This window comes from Lonchura striata, chromosome Z, assembly GCF_046129695.1.
Source record: "Lonchura striata isolate bLonStr1 chromosome Z, bLonStr1.mat, whole genome shotgun sequence".
Classification (NCBI taxonomy): domain Eukaryota; kingdom Metazoa; phylum Chordata; class Aves; order Passeriformes; family Estrildidae; genus Lonchura; species Lonchura striata.
This window is the reverse complement of record NC_134642.1, coordinates 42,061,583-42,078,561: the sequence shown is the minus strand read 5'-3', so window position 1 is coordinate 42,078,561 and position 16,979 is coordinate 42,061,583. Positions and strand designations below refer to the sequence as shown.

General features: G+C 42.0%; 1 protein-coding gene across 16 annotated transcripts in view; it reads left to right on the top strand.

The window, feature by feature from the left end:
• The window catches only part of CELF4 (CUGBP Elav-like family member 4), a 708,166-nt gene extending 692,542 nt beyond the window's left edge, over positions 1 to 15,624 (top strand). For 13 of the 16 annotated variants that reach the window (XR_002466205.3, XM_021538930.3, XM_031507498.2 and 10 more), the window contains one exon: positions 356 to 1,400. The gene's annotated coding sequence lies outside the window, so the exon portion shown is untranslated. Of the gene's footprint in view, positions 1 to 355; positions 1,401 to 15,467 lie in introns of those variants that run through there. The other 3 variants (XM_021538931.3, XM_021538925.3, XM_021538926.3) reach the window with 2 other exon arrangements.
• The last annotated feature ends 1,355 nt before the right edge of the window (positions 15,625 to 16,979 follow it).

The following is a 16,979-nucleotide window of genomic DNA, read 5'->3' as shown; positions in this document are numbered from 1 at the left end:
AATTGTGTTTTACTTTATCATGATCGTGACTACCTTGCTTACTTTGGGTTTGATCCAGTTCCCACTGAAGTCAAGGGGAATCCTTCTGTTGATGTAAAGTGGGAGCAGAATCAGAGCCAAGGCCTTCAAAAGCAAAACACCAAAGCAGAAGCCCCATCCTGTCCCAATTGAAGGGAGAAGAAAACATCCATTACTTTCAACGGGAGCAGGATTGGGCCCAAAAGAACAGGCTTGAATTTAATTTTCATTTTTAGGTCTTTTTTTCCCCCCTCCTGTCTCAAATATTCCCCTACACCTTCCCTACTTCCCCCTCCCCTTTTTGACTTAATTTGCAATGATCTTCTTCATTTTTTAGGGCAGCAGCTGAATGGGCCACATTTAGAAAAAAAAAAAAAGTATATATATATTAAAAAAAAAGTGAACTGTTGGATTACATCTTTGACATATCAGCAAATATCAGTCAAGCTGAAGACTTCAGACCTATTCTCTCTTTGATTGTTTAGACTGTAACATTTCTTCAAGAAAAGTATCACATCTGCTGACTTCGAAGGACATGCGCTTGAAAACAAACAGACACATAAAGTAAAATCAGAGCAGGAGGAAGATGAACCAGAATTTCTGAAGAGACACTGATATCACCACAGCGGCTTTTCTTCAAACAGGAGATGCAAACCTGGATTCTGGCAAAGGAGTGCCTGTTTGCCACCAAGGATGCAGTTACCATGCGAGACCCATGGTAACAGTCTCTGAGCATCTTTATCTGTCATTCCTTAGCTATATAGGGACCAAAGGACAAAACTTTTTACCGCAGACTTGTAGCTGTATGTAAAATATGGAAGTTCTTTCCTTTTCTCTGAGCTGTTCCTAAAACAGTTTTTGAGAGCGATTATATGAAATATGTAAAACCTAAAAAAAAAAAAAAAACAAACAAAAAAAACCCAAAAAAACCAAAAAACCCACAAAAAATACAAAAAACACCAAAAAAAACCACAAAAAAATTACAAATGCTTAAATGCTTTTAAAATGGCAAGATAATAGTTCTTTGATACTTTGGGAGGTTCTTTGGTTATACATTAATTAGAGTCTATGAAGCTTTCATATGGTTTTCTGTATAATACGCAAGGATTGCGTGGTTAAAGGCAGGTAAGATGGATATCTATGAAAAGCAAAAAAAGTAAATAAATAAATACATAATTAAGTACATAAAAAGGCATAGAAAAGAGAAAGGAAAGATGGTTGATATTAAATGGAAAACAAAAAGGTTTGTAAATGCTTCTAACTCTCCCCATTTAAAAACCTAATAGTTGTACAGAATTTAAAAAAGAAAGTTTAAAATACCTATATAATAGAAAAAATTAGACAACATAAAAATAAAAAAAAACAAAAAAGCAAAAAAAAAACTACATAGAAGTTAGCGTTAATGCTAAAAACAAAGATGTTGTAGAACTGTAATTTTGTAGAGTTTAGATTGAGCATAAATTCCTACTCTCTGCCAATTGCTGTTGGATGCTGTTATTTATCGAGGAGAAAAAGGAGAAAAATGGCTATTTTGGCAGCTTTTTTAACTGCAAGCATTCCAGCTATTAAAAAATAAACAAGACAAGACTCAATTCTGTAGACAATGCAAATGGGAAAAAAAAAAAAAAACAGCTGTCTTTTTATCAGACGTTAGTTCTAACTTGAACAACAAAACACAGCTAAACGCTTCATGTCTTCATGATCTGCTGTCCGCAAAATTCCCATCATCCTATGCTTCAGTAGCTTCCATATTTGCTCTAGAAACCTTCAGGGCAAGGGATTAGCCTAGTACCTTAATCTTAAAAAAAAAAAAAAAAAAAAAAAAAACCTTTAAAAAACCTTAAAAAAAAAAAACATAAAAAGTACACTAAAGAAACAATCTCTTTGAAGAATTTCTGAAACTGTTTACAAGGAATTTTGAAAAACAGGGGGATGTTTAAAAAAAAAAAAAGATGCTGGCTCTGTTTTCTGTAAATAAATTTGCATATTTTGTAGGACTTTTAATTGTAATGATAGAGAAAAAACAAGGAAAACTATTTAATGAAAGCACGATATTTATCTTTGGTAAATGACTTTAGAGCAGTTAAAAATAAGACATTGCTTTAAAAATCTGACTCAGAAAAAACAATGAATTATTTAAGAACACATATATTTTAAAGAATATCATATTTATTATAATTTATTTTCACAGTCTTAAACCTTGATTTACATAATTCTCACACTTGTTTGCATTGATTGAGCAGTGTGATAAATGTTTTTTGATTATTATTTGGTTACACTCTTGTTTTTGGTTAATTCTCTTGGTTTGTTTCAGTATTTTTTATCTCAATCTCAAACTTTCTTTCTTTGTTGTTTTTCCTTTTTGTCTTTTTTTCTTCTTTTTTTTTAATGTTAATTTTGATTACATATTGGGCCTGACCGTGCAGTCCTTACTCTTCCAAAACTCTCATGGGGATATAACGAGCATTTTGCCAGAGTAAGGACTGAAGCAAACTGAGCCCACAGCTAGGAAGTACAGATGTGTAACGCAGCTGCAGTTCCATACAACTGCTCTTTCACTCTCAATTCCCTAAAACTCCTTGTAATCTTCTGTAATTATTGAATGACGCTTTCCAGCTTAGCCCTAAATAAAGCACAGTTTAAAAAAAAAAAAAAAAACAAAACACTGTGTTCTTTACTTCTTGATGGGTTTTCTTAATGTGTTTGCTTTGAGAACAAAATGAATCTATTTCGACTCTTTCATTAATATACATTGTTTGAGTATCAGAACAAATCCCTTTGTTATATAAAACGTATCTCATTGGATTGAATTAATGACACTGTTTCATTTAATGTCTGCTTGATATTCCAGAGTGGTTTACCTTAAACCTAGTAGGTTAGAAGATCAAATAATGGTACATACAAATTAGTGTCATTGTAGCTCCCATTTGAAACCTGTTGTTTGATTTCATGCTCATGGTTTTTTCATGCTGATAAGTATAGAGGCCAAAGCTCAGGATGTTGCTCCTTTTGCTGCTTTGGGAAAATCCTGTGAAATTCAGCACTCTCCAGAGATGAGGCTCAATTTCTTCCTCAGCATCCCTCACATCTTGTCTTTTGAACAGCTATTTTCCTTTCCCCTGAAATGGCTGTAACAGATCCACTGAGCTGAGGTTGGGGCTGAGATCAGAGCCTTTATATTTTCTCCCTGATCCTTGCAGACACATCTGCATTTGGACAAGTTGCACAGGCTAAATCCACCTCTAAATGAGACTAATGTGCTTGTCCATAATTTGAACCCATAGGAAGGAGTTCTGTAAGTAGAAACTCCTATTATTAATACTATCAGTTACTTAAGTCTGTTCAGGGCAGTAGAAATAAATGAAATATAAATAAGATGATGAATATCAGGAGTGAACATGGTCAGTATTTGATTTTCTTCTGAAGGTAAAGGCAAATACAGAAGAGCACATACACCAAACCTAACCCTGCTTTTCAGCAGAGAAGATGATCTGCAGAGCACAGGGTAGACTAGAAATGTGGGAACTGGTCTCAGATGCTACTGAGAGAGAAAATGAGGACTAGATTTCCAATAGACGAGGTTTCTATTCCAAAACTTATTCAGCATCCTGTCCTGAGCTGCAGAAAAAGCACAGCCTCTTACCTAGACCAGGCTGAGAATAAAGTGTGGGGAAGGTCTGATGAAAATCACTACCGGAAGGAGAAAAACCTCACAACAAACAGGGAAGACTCAACTTCCCAAATTGGCATAGCAAAGGGAGAATTAAAAGGTGCCGCCTGATTGTCTCCCCAATTCTCAGATCACCTTCCATATCCTCCTCTGTGACCTTCAGTGTCCCCAGAGCTCTTCCCTACCCTGCTTGAGGTAGATGCTGTGTGTCTGCAGTGTGAGTCACATCCTGACAGATCTGCAACACATCCCTGTCATCCAAGCAGGATGGGCTGCAACCCTAGGGCATCCAGCTGGGAACACTTCTGGCCAATGAGATACAGCTGGGGGCTGTTGACTGATGATTGTGAGACAAGATTTTGTCTTGTTTCAGGTACCCTGCAATACACAGCAGATAAAATATCCAGTGTTGGAGGACAATCAGCTCCCAAAGGGAGACCAGGAAACACTATTAAAGATGACTCTATGACTTAGGTCAATACCCCAAAAATGTTACACTTTGCAGAGAAACCTTACTTGACTGGGGAAACTGGGTGTGAGGACAAGCAGGGACAACCAGTGACTCAAGAGAGACCATGCCTTGTCCTGATCTTTGTCCCAGGACACCCCCATGCATTACACTACAATCTCAAAAAGTGCTCGAATCTCCAAGTTCAGTCCCCAGTGAATAGGGAAGCACCACAAGGCTGTCAGCCCACTGGAGGTTCGTTTACACTGGTGTGCTGGGAAATAAAGCAAGTTTGCTGTCACCACACTGCAAGTGATGGGTACTGGCCATACTCAGCTCTCCGGTTGTGGTAGAGGCACAGACTAGAGCACAATGGGCTGAAGCATAAGTGTAGACATGGTCTAAGAGCTGGTTAAAACACCCTTCTCTGGGTCGTACAGACATACCAGCCTTGATTTAAGTGCTTGTCTCAGAGAGACTCCATTCTTCTCTCCAGAAGACATTCATCCATTTACACTGCAAGTGCTGTAAAGCAAAGCAAATTGCAGCACAAGCCTGTTTCGGCATGGGGCTGTGTTGTTGGGGCAGGCAATTATCCAAAGAAACATCCCAGTTTGAAGCAATGACAATGAAGAGAGAGACCAGGTCTATCTGAAAGCCTGTAGCTGCATGTCTGTGTGCGCATGCACACAAAACACCATATTACAGAGGTTCAAAAGCCACTGCATGTTTGATGCTGGCTCCTCTCTCTAGTGTGTAGCTGCTAAGCCACATTACAGTAAACTAAAGGGTTTTTAAAAAGGTCAAACATTCATCTTTCACCAATGTGCTCCTTGGTACCACTGTGACTATAGCAAACTTCAGTCCTATACCCATGAGTAGTTGAAGGCAATCCTTGATACAAGAACAGGGTGTGGTTTGCTGTCATTCTTTAGGGAGTTCCAGGAGGACACCTCAACCAATAATCACATTTTCATCTCCCTAAGAAAGCAGTTCATACTCTCCTGGAGTCACTTTTCCATATTAGCATTCCTGCACACACAAGGTGAAACAATTCCTCTTCCCACCTCCATTCCATTCCCACTCCAGGCAGATGTTCATTAGCAAACTTTATTTTATTAAAAGGATGATATGGACTTTGAACAAGGCTTCAGAGTTCTGCCTGTTTTCCCTTTGTATAACAAATATTAAAATAATGTTTGGAAATGTCCTTGCAAAGCAAGGTCAGGACTTCTTCATCTCCAATATTTCAGTTTCCAGAAGCACATTTCTCCCAGTCCCAAATATGATCTGAGGGCAGCAACTGTCCCATAGGTGTAGAACCATGAAAGGGTGTTTGTGATCCCAGAAATAACTCACACATCACAGGGGGATTGGCAGATGGGGAAACTCATCACCAGGTGCTTCAGCGTAACACTGTGAGCTGAAGATTGTGCTCTGCACCACTTGGAGAAGGAAGCTGCTGATGCTCTTCCCTAGTAATGCCCCTTAGAAAAGGTCATTTGAAACAGCCAGACTTGTCCTGCCACTCCAGAGCAAATTAAATGGGAATAGCTTGCAAACTCAAAGCAGCCAACTGTTGAGGCCTGAAAATGTCTTTTGGAATAGTATTGCTGTCTACTTGTTGAGAAAATCAGTTCTTAAAACAGTTCTCAATACCACTGCTTCTCTCTCACTACAGCAAACACACACATTAGAGCAAACACATCCCCAGAAAACACTCAGAAGGTTTCAAATCAGAGCCCTTGTGTAACATTTATTAAGGGTATGAGGTCATTCTTGTGTTTCATAGAAAAATGGAATTGTTTTGAGTTGGGAGGAACCTTTAAAGGTCATCTAGTCCAACGTCCCTGCAGTAAACTGAGGCTGGATCAGGTTGTTCAGAACCTCATCCCTCTGCACACTTGCCCTCAGCATTGTGCCAGCTTCTGTTAATGCCCACACAACCTGAAATCTTCCCCATATTGCCTCTGCCTCTGTAACGTCAGCACTGGTAAACATGCAATGAATGCTGGGGGGAAGAAACACCCTCGAAGCAAACATCCTCTCACCATGGCATTCATGAGCTATCCTGAATTCTGGGTCTCAGTCTGGTAAGTTCTGAACTTGGCACAGACCACCTCCAGCAAGCAAGATGGGGGAAGGTGTTTCCTTGCACAGGTATAGGTAAGCACATGCCCTCCCCATCTAAGCAGCAGCCTTGCAGGGTACAGCCCATTCTCAGGAGACACAAGAAGAGCAGGTTAGACTCTTCCCCGTCCAGAAGAAATTTGCCCCCTGAGACTCCTGCGACACAGAAGATGGCCCTGATTATAAAATGGTAGGTCAGTCCAGGGAGGTGTTCACAACTCCTCTCATTGATCTGCCTTGTCTTATTTAGAAAAGTGGAAATAGAAATGGCATCAAGAAGTGGGTGACTCTATAACCTCTCCCAGGAGACCCAGGCTCCTAACACCACTCCTGAATATGATATACATTGTATGGGACACTGGCTCTCCCCTTGGTACTCCTTAGTCTGCACCTTGCAGCATTTTCTTGGGGTGTATTCATTGCTGGGTTGCTGCCATTGCTTTCAGCGCTCAAAAAGAATAGATACAAACATGAAGGTTTGCAGTCAGCTGGTGAGTGGGTAGGTAAGCTCTCCCCAGTGGGGAACCTCAGCCTGACATCCCAGAAATGGGTGCCTCTCCCCCTCTCTCAAGAGAGAGAGAGAGGCCCTAGATTTCTTTTCACCCTTTGAGGCAGATCATATCACATATTTTATTTTCTTCCACAGACAGTGCAGAGAATGCAATTGCCTAATTCAGTGTGGCGAGTCCTACCAGATAGCAGAACACCCACAAATTAGGCATCATGACTGTGATGCCTCCTTTGTAATTCCCTCCTACAGAGGATGAGAGATGATTCTGCTTCAGCGAGCTACAGAGCAGGCTCCAAAACTGGAACGGTTGTCAGAATGCATATTGTACACAGATCCTCCTACCAACTCCTACAAGAAACAATTACCTTCTTTCAGCTAGAACAAAGAGCTATTAAGTGAGACAATGGGCCTAGCAGCATTGGTGAAACATCTGTCATCAAGTGTTAGACATTAGCAATGTCTTTTTTAAGCCAAGCCATTCAAAGCCCCCAGCCGCTGTTACAATGGCACACAAGCACAGACGAAAAGTGTCAGCCCAACTTATCCTTGTTTTAGCCCCTTCCACTCTGTCTTTTCTGTTGCTGCTGCCTCCTGTAGCAACCCTAGCACAAGCAGGATCACACAGATTTCTCACAGTAACCATCAAACTACACTTTGCACCACAAGTCACACAGTGCAGCAGATCCAGGCTGCTCTGGGGTGCAGGCTGATTTGTTTTGAGGGCAATCTGGACACTGTTTTGTCAGTCCAGACACTGATATGAGACATTTTCCCTTCTAGACCCAACTCACCTAACTCCAAGGGATAGCTATCCCAAACACCTCTAATTTTAGTGTTCCAGAGCCTAAATGCCAAGAAGGATCTCAGTATCTGCACATAACTCTGCTAACTGACTAGCAGCAAGCAGCCAAGTGTAGAATAAGAGACGAAACATGAGATTTAGACTGTGACACATAGAGAACTGAGGAGAGCAACCTGACCCTATGTGTGAGAACAGTCATCAGACTCCTCTGCCCAGCCTAAATATCCCACTCAGTCAAAAATCCTGCTCTCTTCTGGTTGTACAGAACAACCTGAGCCAAACTGGGATAAAGAGCTAGAGATCTACCTGGGTCTGCAGATTAAGCTCTCTAGCGTAAGCAGGAGCTGTCCTGTACCTGGTTTATTTACGCCTATCAGTTGCCAGCCTAAAAACTGACCTTAAAGCTTTAATAAGTATTTTCTTAAAGCTTTATTTAGTATTTTCTCTCTTTGATTACCAAGCTTTTGCAGTGCTGGGAGGGGGCTGAGTTTGAGTGAGATACTGGCCCTCTAAGGTGTTTTATTTTTCTTAGAAGTAAGGAATCCACATAAAACAACACATTTGCCTGAAAGACTTATAGTTCAAATCCAGTTTTACTGGATGCAACTAAATGCCAAATTTTAAGATAGGTTTTCACATGCCAGATTTAAAGGAGCATTTCCTCCCCACAAACCACAAACAGTGAAGAACAGAAGGCCGAAGTCTGCAACTGGGGTGAGAGGACAAATTCGGCCTGACTGGACAATGTTTTGCCTCTACCCAGATCATGTGAAGTTTTTGGTGGTCCTGGATCAGAGGGGTTCCTGTCACTCTCACAAGGCCCAGCTGGTGACTTTTGTTGCACTTTCAGCTGGGGACCCAGGAAAAGAGTGAGATGTCACTTCTCAATGGTTGGTCCTCCAGGGTCTGAGCATGCAGAGTCGCCTCGCCTGTCCCACAGGTGACGAGCGGATGGTCATGGACAAGCATTACACGCATTACACCTGGCTAAATTAAGAAACAGCTTCCCTGCAGATGGAAACCAGTAAATCAGGGAGGTAGTGACTGAGAGAAGCCAAGTGAAGCGGGAAGTGAAACAGATTAGCCATGGTTTGTACTCTCTGTTTGAAATAGCTTCAGAGAGGGCACACATGGTCAGTTACTGCATGCAGGAGAGACGTGTTGGTGTTTTTGTGCACCTCCACAAGGCAAGCAGCAGTAACTCCCCAGCCAAAAGACTTGAGGTGTATTAAGGCCAAGAGGCCCCAGGTTCACAGGAAAGTAAGATTCAAGGGATGTCAATCCAGCTTCTCCCACTCTCTGGAAATATAAATTCAAAGACAAATATAGAAGAGGGACAAAACTGGAATTCGAGACAGAGGGACAGGTATTGGTCAGCATCACATGGCATGAACGGAAATGGTATGGATCAGAGATTCAAGATCTTCAGCCATTTCACTGCATGACTAATGTACGATGTGACTGGTATGGAGACCAAGTGAATCTGGGGGCAGCATGCAGCACTGCACATGCTAAACAGATCACTGGGTTCTTGTATTACCTTCCCTGGTCACTGTGAAATGGCACTGTTTTCATGGTGACTGGAAACACCAATGAAGAAGGTACACTGCTCCACAAACTTTTCCAGTGGCTGGTCTTTTATAAAGCTCCTCCCATGTCTTTCCATCTGGGGTTGTGAAAAGCATTCAATGATGGCCTCTTTCTGCAGGAAAATAAGTTAATAGGAACATTTACAACTGTTTTCAGTGAACACCTTACAAAAGTCAACATGAAACTGCCATTTCAGTGTGTCAAAGGAGCCAGAATATCAGAATGTCCCAACATGCCCATCTTTTCCTCAATAAAATTCATGATTGGTGTGACAAGCTGTAATAGACAAACAGCTATGCTCTGTCATTATTCTGTGTGAAAACACCTTTAGCCCTTTGCCTTATCAGGCCTAAAGTCATTTCTTTGGCAATAAGATCAACAGAAACCTCTGCATTTTCCTTCCAACAGTTAAATTATTTATGAGCTTTGAAAATAATCCCACTTTGTCTTCTAACCCTAGTTTTGCATATATATATGTCGACCACTGTGAATTCTTCAGCTAAAATATGCATTCATTACAAAAGCATTTCAGGGTATTTTTTTCTTTCCTCTTTATCTACTTGTTTGAATATGTTGTAAACTTGATTAATGTTGCCTTCTAATCTCTTTCTTTCTAGAGAGAACACCTGGAGCTCTTTTAACCTGCCTCAAATAAAAAATAAAACCCAAGAGACAAACAACCCAAGTGGCAATGTCACACTTCAACAACCCTTTCCTTTCCCTGGCCACACATTTCTCCTCTTCTAAGAGGGTGGACACACAGGTAAAACTTGTGTCAATGAACCTACAGGGTCATGGGCTTCTTCTAAAGCCCCTTCATTTTGCTCCTAGTAACCTGCTTAGTTTCAAGCCTCTCTCAGACTGGAATAGTTTGGGGAGATTTATGAGAGCAATTCTTCTGGTTCCTTTCACAATGTGTTTTCCGCTATTCTCATCTATCGCTATGCCAACATGCATCATTTATTTAATACCAGTCACTAGCCATATTAAGCTTTTATTCTTTTTTTTTTTTTTTGCCTTTTTTGTTGAGGACATTCTCCCCCCCATACCTGGAGAAATCATGCAGGTAAATAACATCTGAGCCAACAGTCTTAGACCTGCCTTTTCTGCCTCCAATCACAGCTTTCCAGGAGTATCAATCATCCCCGAACTAGGATTCTTCTCATTTTAATTATGCTAATATCGCCATAATTTCATTCTCATTAACAGCAATTGAATTTCAGTCTCTGCAGATGGTGAAGCTGGACAGTTACCAAGCCACATGCCATCTTGAGAGGAGGTTATGGACCAGTGTTTAGCCTGTGGCAGTGCTGCTCCGCACCATTTCTGGGTTACATCACTTTACCCATTTGTGAAATGGCATATGCCTTTGCCTCATACTGGTTTTGAGATTTACAAAGAACACTTCTAAAAATAAAGAGTTCATTGCCCAGCTAGCTAATTCTTGTTACAACACAGCCCTGCTTGCTTTGACAATTTCAGGTGAAGGCTAGAGAGGAATTACGCTGTTAATTTTAAATGCCTACAAAGAAGACAGACACTTCTCACAAGAAGCCTCAGGAGAAGACAAAGGAGAACAAGTACGAGTTGCACCAGGATAAATTTGTTCTCAACATAGGAATGACATTTTTTACAGTGAAAACTACATATCACTGGAACAACCTCCCCAGGGATGTGGTAGAGTCTCCATCACTGGAAGTTTTCAACATGCCATTGTATTCCACCAGGTGCTAGATAATCTTGTCTAAGATCCCTTTCCCATGAAAATTTGGACCACATAAACTTTCTGGGTCTCTTACAACATGGGATGCTTCATGATTCTGTGGTCCTGTGGTTGTTGCAGGTGTACACAGATGTGTGGGTATGTCACCACAATAGACACCAACCCTCTGAATCTCCCCATGAGAACAGGTGTAGTCCCCAGATCATGGCTGTGCTAATGGGAAGGACCTCTGTGGTTTTCTCACCCAGCCTCCTACTGAGATCAGACTGGGGTATTCTGGGTATGTCCCTTGTTTTTCTCACAAAATAAAGCTATTAAAGGCTACACAGGTAAATTTGTACAACCACAATCACACCTGTGCTGTGGGTACTGGCAACCAAGGCACCCTTCTCCTCACCATTGTGGTAGATGGACCAGAGTTTGTTGCATCTCCTTTCTGGACTGGATTTCTCTTCAAGGAAAACCAGTGTGGGTAGAGTGAGTGGTGAGCACAAAAGCAGTCACCCAGAGAAATACTGGGGTATGCAGAGAGACCAGGACCTCAGTGCACATTATGAGGAACTGTTCTGGCCCACACGGCAGCTCCAGTTCCACTCAGTGGAGAATAGGTGGCTTCCCAGATGTACCCTGGGATAATCCCTCACTGCCTTTCCTCACTACGCCTGGTCTACCTGTACCATCTGTGAGGTATTCACACGTTCCAGACACAATCCTCAGCTCTAAGCTAAGGGAAATCCCACTGCTCCCTGGCTGACAGGCAGAGGAAACTTCAGCTTAAACCTGGCTTCTAGTCAGAAATCAATATTGCATAAACCAAACTGCACCAGTTCTGCAGGAAAGGCCTGACATTTTGACTGAAAGTGTGATGAATGATTTTAACATGGATTTGATGCTTGGGTTGTTGGATTTTTTAATCCAAATACAGACTCTGGTAAGGCAAATAGAAATTATGATGGACTATTGCAGCATTCTGGTCTGAAGAACATATTAAAATCTCTTCAGGAGATGATATCTGACCAGCTTCTTATGTAACTGTTGCCTCCTCCTACTCCATTTGACAGCTGACCTCCCAGATAATCAAAGTAAGACACAGATGGCAGCTGCACAGCCGAGGTAAACACGAAATGGTCTCTGTGACAGCCCAGAAGAGCCATTGTTTTCCCAGCCCTAAATCAGATGGCAATCTAGGATCCCAGCCAGACCTATCTTCCCCCAAGCATTAAAAGCACATAAGGAATGAAGAGGCACTGTAGTCAAAGGGTAAGAAACAGTGTCAGTAATATTTTGTATTGCAGTAGGTCTTCAGATACTTTTAGGATATGATTTTAATCTATGGCAAGGACTTTGATTTTCTTCAATTACTTAATATATTGGTGAGGTATTAATTAAAACCATGAGAGAGAGTCACTCTTTAAGGGCAAAAGATTTTGAATTCTGCTTGCTGATCAGGATGACAACAGTATTTATGCTGATGGTCAAAAAGGGCATTTCTGACTCCAATTCCATTTCCAGAAAACATTAACTTTACCTCACGGTGCATTATTTGAATCAGCACACATCGCCAGGGGTTGAATAAGACAGTTTCTCCGCACTCCACAACGCAGTACCGACACTTACTAAATTATGCTGTTAAATACTGTAGTATGGCTATAAAATACAATGAAGGCCCATGGAAAGGTGCCAGCCCCTTTCTGAGAGAGAGACAGCACTTTTTTGGAACCCTGCCTGTGGCCCGTAATTTTCACTTCCTCCTACTACAGTCTGAAGTGACATGAAAGGACTTGTAAAGTCAAGTCCAGGAGGCTGGTGGGGATTTGAAGGAGTAAAAATGAAGTTACAACATCATTGGTATCATTTGACCTACTTGATCTTTGCTGGGAAAGAAGGAAGGAGCCAAATCTCCCACACACCTCTATAGCAGACCACACTGAGGGGAAAAAAAAATAAAAAAAAAAAATAAAAAAAAAAGGAAAAAAGAAAAAAAAAATCCAGCCTGCAAAACCTACATTTTTCAGCCCAGACAGGGCCACAAAATTGAAAACATGTAAACTTCTAATGGAGAAAACTGTTTGAAAGCAGAAAAACTTGGCAGAAAAGTCTCTAGCTAGCAAGATATTTCAGTATTTCATGGAAAATGGCACTTGTTGAAAGAAAAGAACCAATGGCACAGGATGGGAGAATGGAAGAATTGCTTACACAAACTGAGTCTTGTCAGGTATTGAAGCAATTCACATGGACCTTGACATGTACAACCAATAATCAGGTCCTTTAAGTCTAGCAAGCTCAAAAATAAATGCTTTTCCTTACTAATGATTACAAAGGAGTTGAACAATGGAGCAGGAATCAGGATGGACCTTTGTGAAAAATATTTCAGCAAGAAAGATCTTTCCTTGTCCAGTGGTCGTAATCTGAATTGTCACACTCTGTGTGTGTACCTAAAACCCTTCACTGCAGGAACACAGACAAAATGGTGTTGCCCACAAAGCTTAAAATCAAGCTGAGGAACAACAACAAAAACAAAACCAATACATAACATCTATTCAGGTCACCTCAGTGACAGTGCCTGACAGACAACATACACAATATTCTGCCCTCCTGTTTGCTACCACAGTTCTACAGAGGTTGGTTAGCTCATCAGAGGAAGGCTGAAAATAATGAGGTGGAGAGCAGAACTGGGAGAGCAGAATTCCACAGAAATTATTGTCTTTTATATTGACATGTACCTTGATCTTATATCCCCTCACCTACACAGATTATACAAAAATCCAGGCAACCACTCAGCCTAAAATATGTGCCCTTAATTGTCTTACATGTAAGCTTTCATCAGATGGTCAAAACTGGAGAGCAGCAGAATTTTCTTAGCAACAGTGTTTGAACAGACACAATTTGGATATACCCGAACCACCCCATATTCCTTTTCTAGGCTGGGTGTTCCTGGAGGTGATTCTTTGTTACAGACCAAGTCTCTGGAGAAACCGAGCTTGAGGCATGGTTTTCAAATTCATTAAAAATTCACAACAGCTCTGGTGGCTGCAGAAAACCTTCACATGGTTACAAGGGATAATTCTGTCAGCAAAACTCAGAGTTACCTTATTCCACACAACCTACTTCTTAAACTCTGTCCAGCCCAAGCACATGTGGACAGCGATTGCCAGGAGTGCATCTTACAGAACGATTTGAAAGAAGTTGCTAATCCCAGTGAAACAGGGCAGCGTGGAGGGCTCCAGCCCAGCCCCTCCTGCCACTAGGAAGGAGGGAAACAGCACTAGGAAGTGCTTTGCCTAAATGTCAGGATGCCTGACACTGTCACAAAATACACACGTACCACACAGGGGAACACCACCAGCTTCCAGAGACTGCAGCCTCCAATGAGAGACCTGAAATGCAGGAAGCAGCATTAAGGAAGATGTTAAGCCTTGTCACCCAAAATAAAGTTTATGTCAAAGAAAATTCCCTGTGCCAACCGCACAGGAGTCATTTTGTTTCCCATCCAACCATCCCCTGCCCCCTTAGTTTTTTTCTCATCTCCACTGCACTTTTGGAGCAAAATTCTCCGTGCAGTTGGTCACAGCAGTTCATTTGGGGACAGGAATGAGTATCAGGAGTGGAACAAAATACACAGAAGGGTCTCTTTTACATTTTCAGAGACACAGACTGTATTTTCCTCTTTCACTTGGGCTCTGTCACTTCTCTTTCAACTCCCACAAGTAGCGCTTGGAGAGCAAAGAAACTGGGGGAGAGGTGTGAGAAAGCTGAGCCATCTGCCTGGAGGAGAATAGGGATTCAGGCACTGGTAAATGAGCTCTGAAAACACTGCCATGGTGTCCTCAGGTCCTGACACGTGCTTCTGCATCCTCAGTCCCTGTCATGGGCATCCTCACACTGCGGGGGGATGGAGGGGAGTCTGAAGAGCAGACCAAGGAAAATTGATGAGATGCCAGACTTCCAGAGACAGGCAGAGGTTCCCCCCTCTGCTGCAGGAATGAAGGGGTGGTAATAAACTGTGGGGATAAATGGCAGCAGCTTCCCTCACTACTTCTGTCTACTCCCTGAGGAGGCGCTGGACCATGGCAGCGAGGGCAGAGGGAGGGATTTAGAGAACAGCCACGGCCTCTGTGACAGCAGGCATCAAAAACCCTCCCCAGCACCAGGTGTCTTCACACAGGACTGGTCTTGGACCATGGTTGTAAGACGTCATTTTGTTTCTCTGCCTCATACACCCCAATGTGACAAATTTTCAAGCAAAAGTCTTTCCTCCACCCCCGTCCCCCCACTATAAAAATATGAGAAAAAACAAACAAATCGACAACAACCAGACAACCAACTCTTGATAAATACTAGTGTTTCTTTATCCTTCACATTTCACTCTTCTCCACAAACTCTGAGCAAGAGTTGCAGGCAAAGCGCAGCTCTTGAGTCTCCTCTGTGAAGCACCTTGGAAGAAGTCAGTGTGTAGAAGCTGGGCAGGGAAACTCTTCCTCTGCTTGTGGCGAGTGGACAAGACATGGAGTGAACATGTGCCCAGGACACTGCAGCATGGTTTGTCTGTAGATATTCTGTTTTATTTCATTGCAGGCATCACTTCAGTCGTTGTTCTAGTGGAAATGGTCCCATATAGCTACCAATACCAACATCTGTACCTGAGATCATCACCATTTGGGTCAGCAGAGCTCTAGTCATCAGACCTGACTGCATCATCAGATTGCATGCACAAAACCTGTGACAAAGACCAGCACTGAGGTCCAAACCCCAAACCTTCACTTCCTCCTTGAGCACTGCAGCCATGAGTCTGCTCCTTTCTGCCCTTCTTGGCTGCAGACTGAGATGCAACATTGAACTGTCCACCTGAACTGACCCTTTCTCAGAGGATTTGATACCAAGGTGTGGGAAACTGCATCCAAGTGCTTCCCTCCACATGCCAGCATTGGCAGAAAAGCAGAGGGGAGTCAGAACATGTAAGCATACAGAGAGGAAAGGAGGTCCTTGTTCCTGGCATTGGGGGCTTAACAAGAGTTGCTCAGAGTCCAAGTGGATCCAGTCAACACTTTTGGATCCCCTACAGACCTCAGCCTCACAGAAGGAAGTAGAGGGATAATTTTGCTGGATCTCACCTATATGTAAGTTCTAGGCAGTGAATAAAGGAAACACCTAAATTCCTGTCCAGCCAGTGGGGAGGAACAGCTGCTTTTCAAGGCTTCAGAGACAACTTTTACTGAAACTGTCAGATTGGGTCTTGAACAAAAGGCACCCTCTCAGATGGCTGGCTGGCAAATGCCACTGCCCCCACCAGGCCACCAGCTACCTAAACCACAGTTGCAAGCCTGGTGCCTAAGCCAGGCACACCTGCTGATGTTCAACTCTTGTATGTTAACCTCAGGAGAAGCTCTTGTTATGGTGAAATATATGGGGCAGCAGACCATGGCAGCAGAGCTAAAGCCCATAGATCACAGAGTTAAATATTCTACTGTGGGCTGAAAGTGAGAGCACACAGTTTCAGCCCATGTGTTGGTTGAAGTTATGAGCACGCAAGAAAAGGGGATTTATAATGAGAATGGCAATTCAACCTCAATTATAGTGCACAACTGTCTGCACACTATAAACTGAAGGTTTAATAATGAGGAAAGAAGGCTGAAGGAGAATTCATTGTGTCTGTTTCACAGCCTGGAATTCTTACTAAATTCATCAGATTACTTGAGTTCTCCTGACAACTGTAGCAGTATAACTAATTTTAAAGGGGTTTATTGTATATTCAGACTGCAACAGAAGATATGGGCAGAAAAAAACCCACAGCAAAAGAGAACTCCAGATTGAGGACTATAATGTACATGAGATTTGAAAGAAGTAAATGCTAAAAGATGTAGACAGCAGTTTTTCAGGGTCCTTAACCTTGATGAATAAATGAATAAAATCCCTTAAAAAATTGCAGTGTTTCTTTCAAGTGGTTTCCAGCATGTTAATGATCAAGAGAAGCTGAGAAAATTGCTGGGAAAGGAGATGACTTTCCTCAATATGCTTTTACCACAGAGACTATGAGACAGACATGAATTGTAAGCAAATAATACGCAAAATATGACAGAGAGGGAAGAA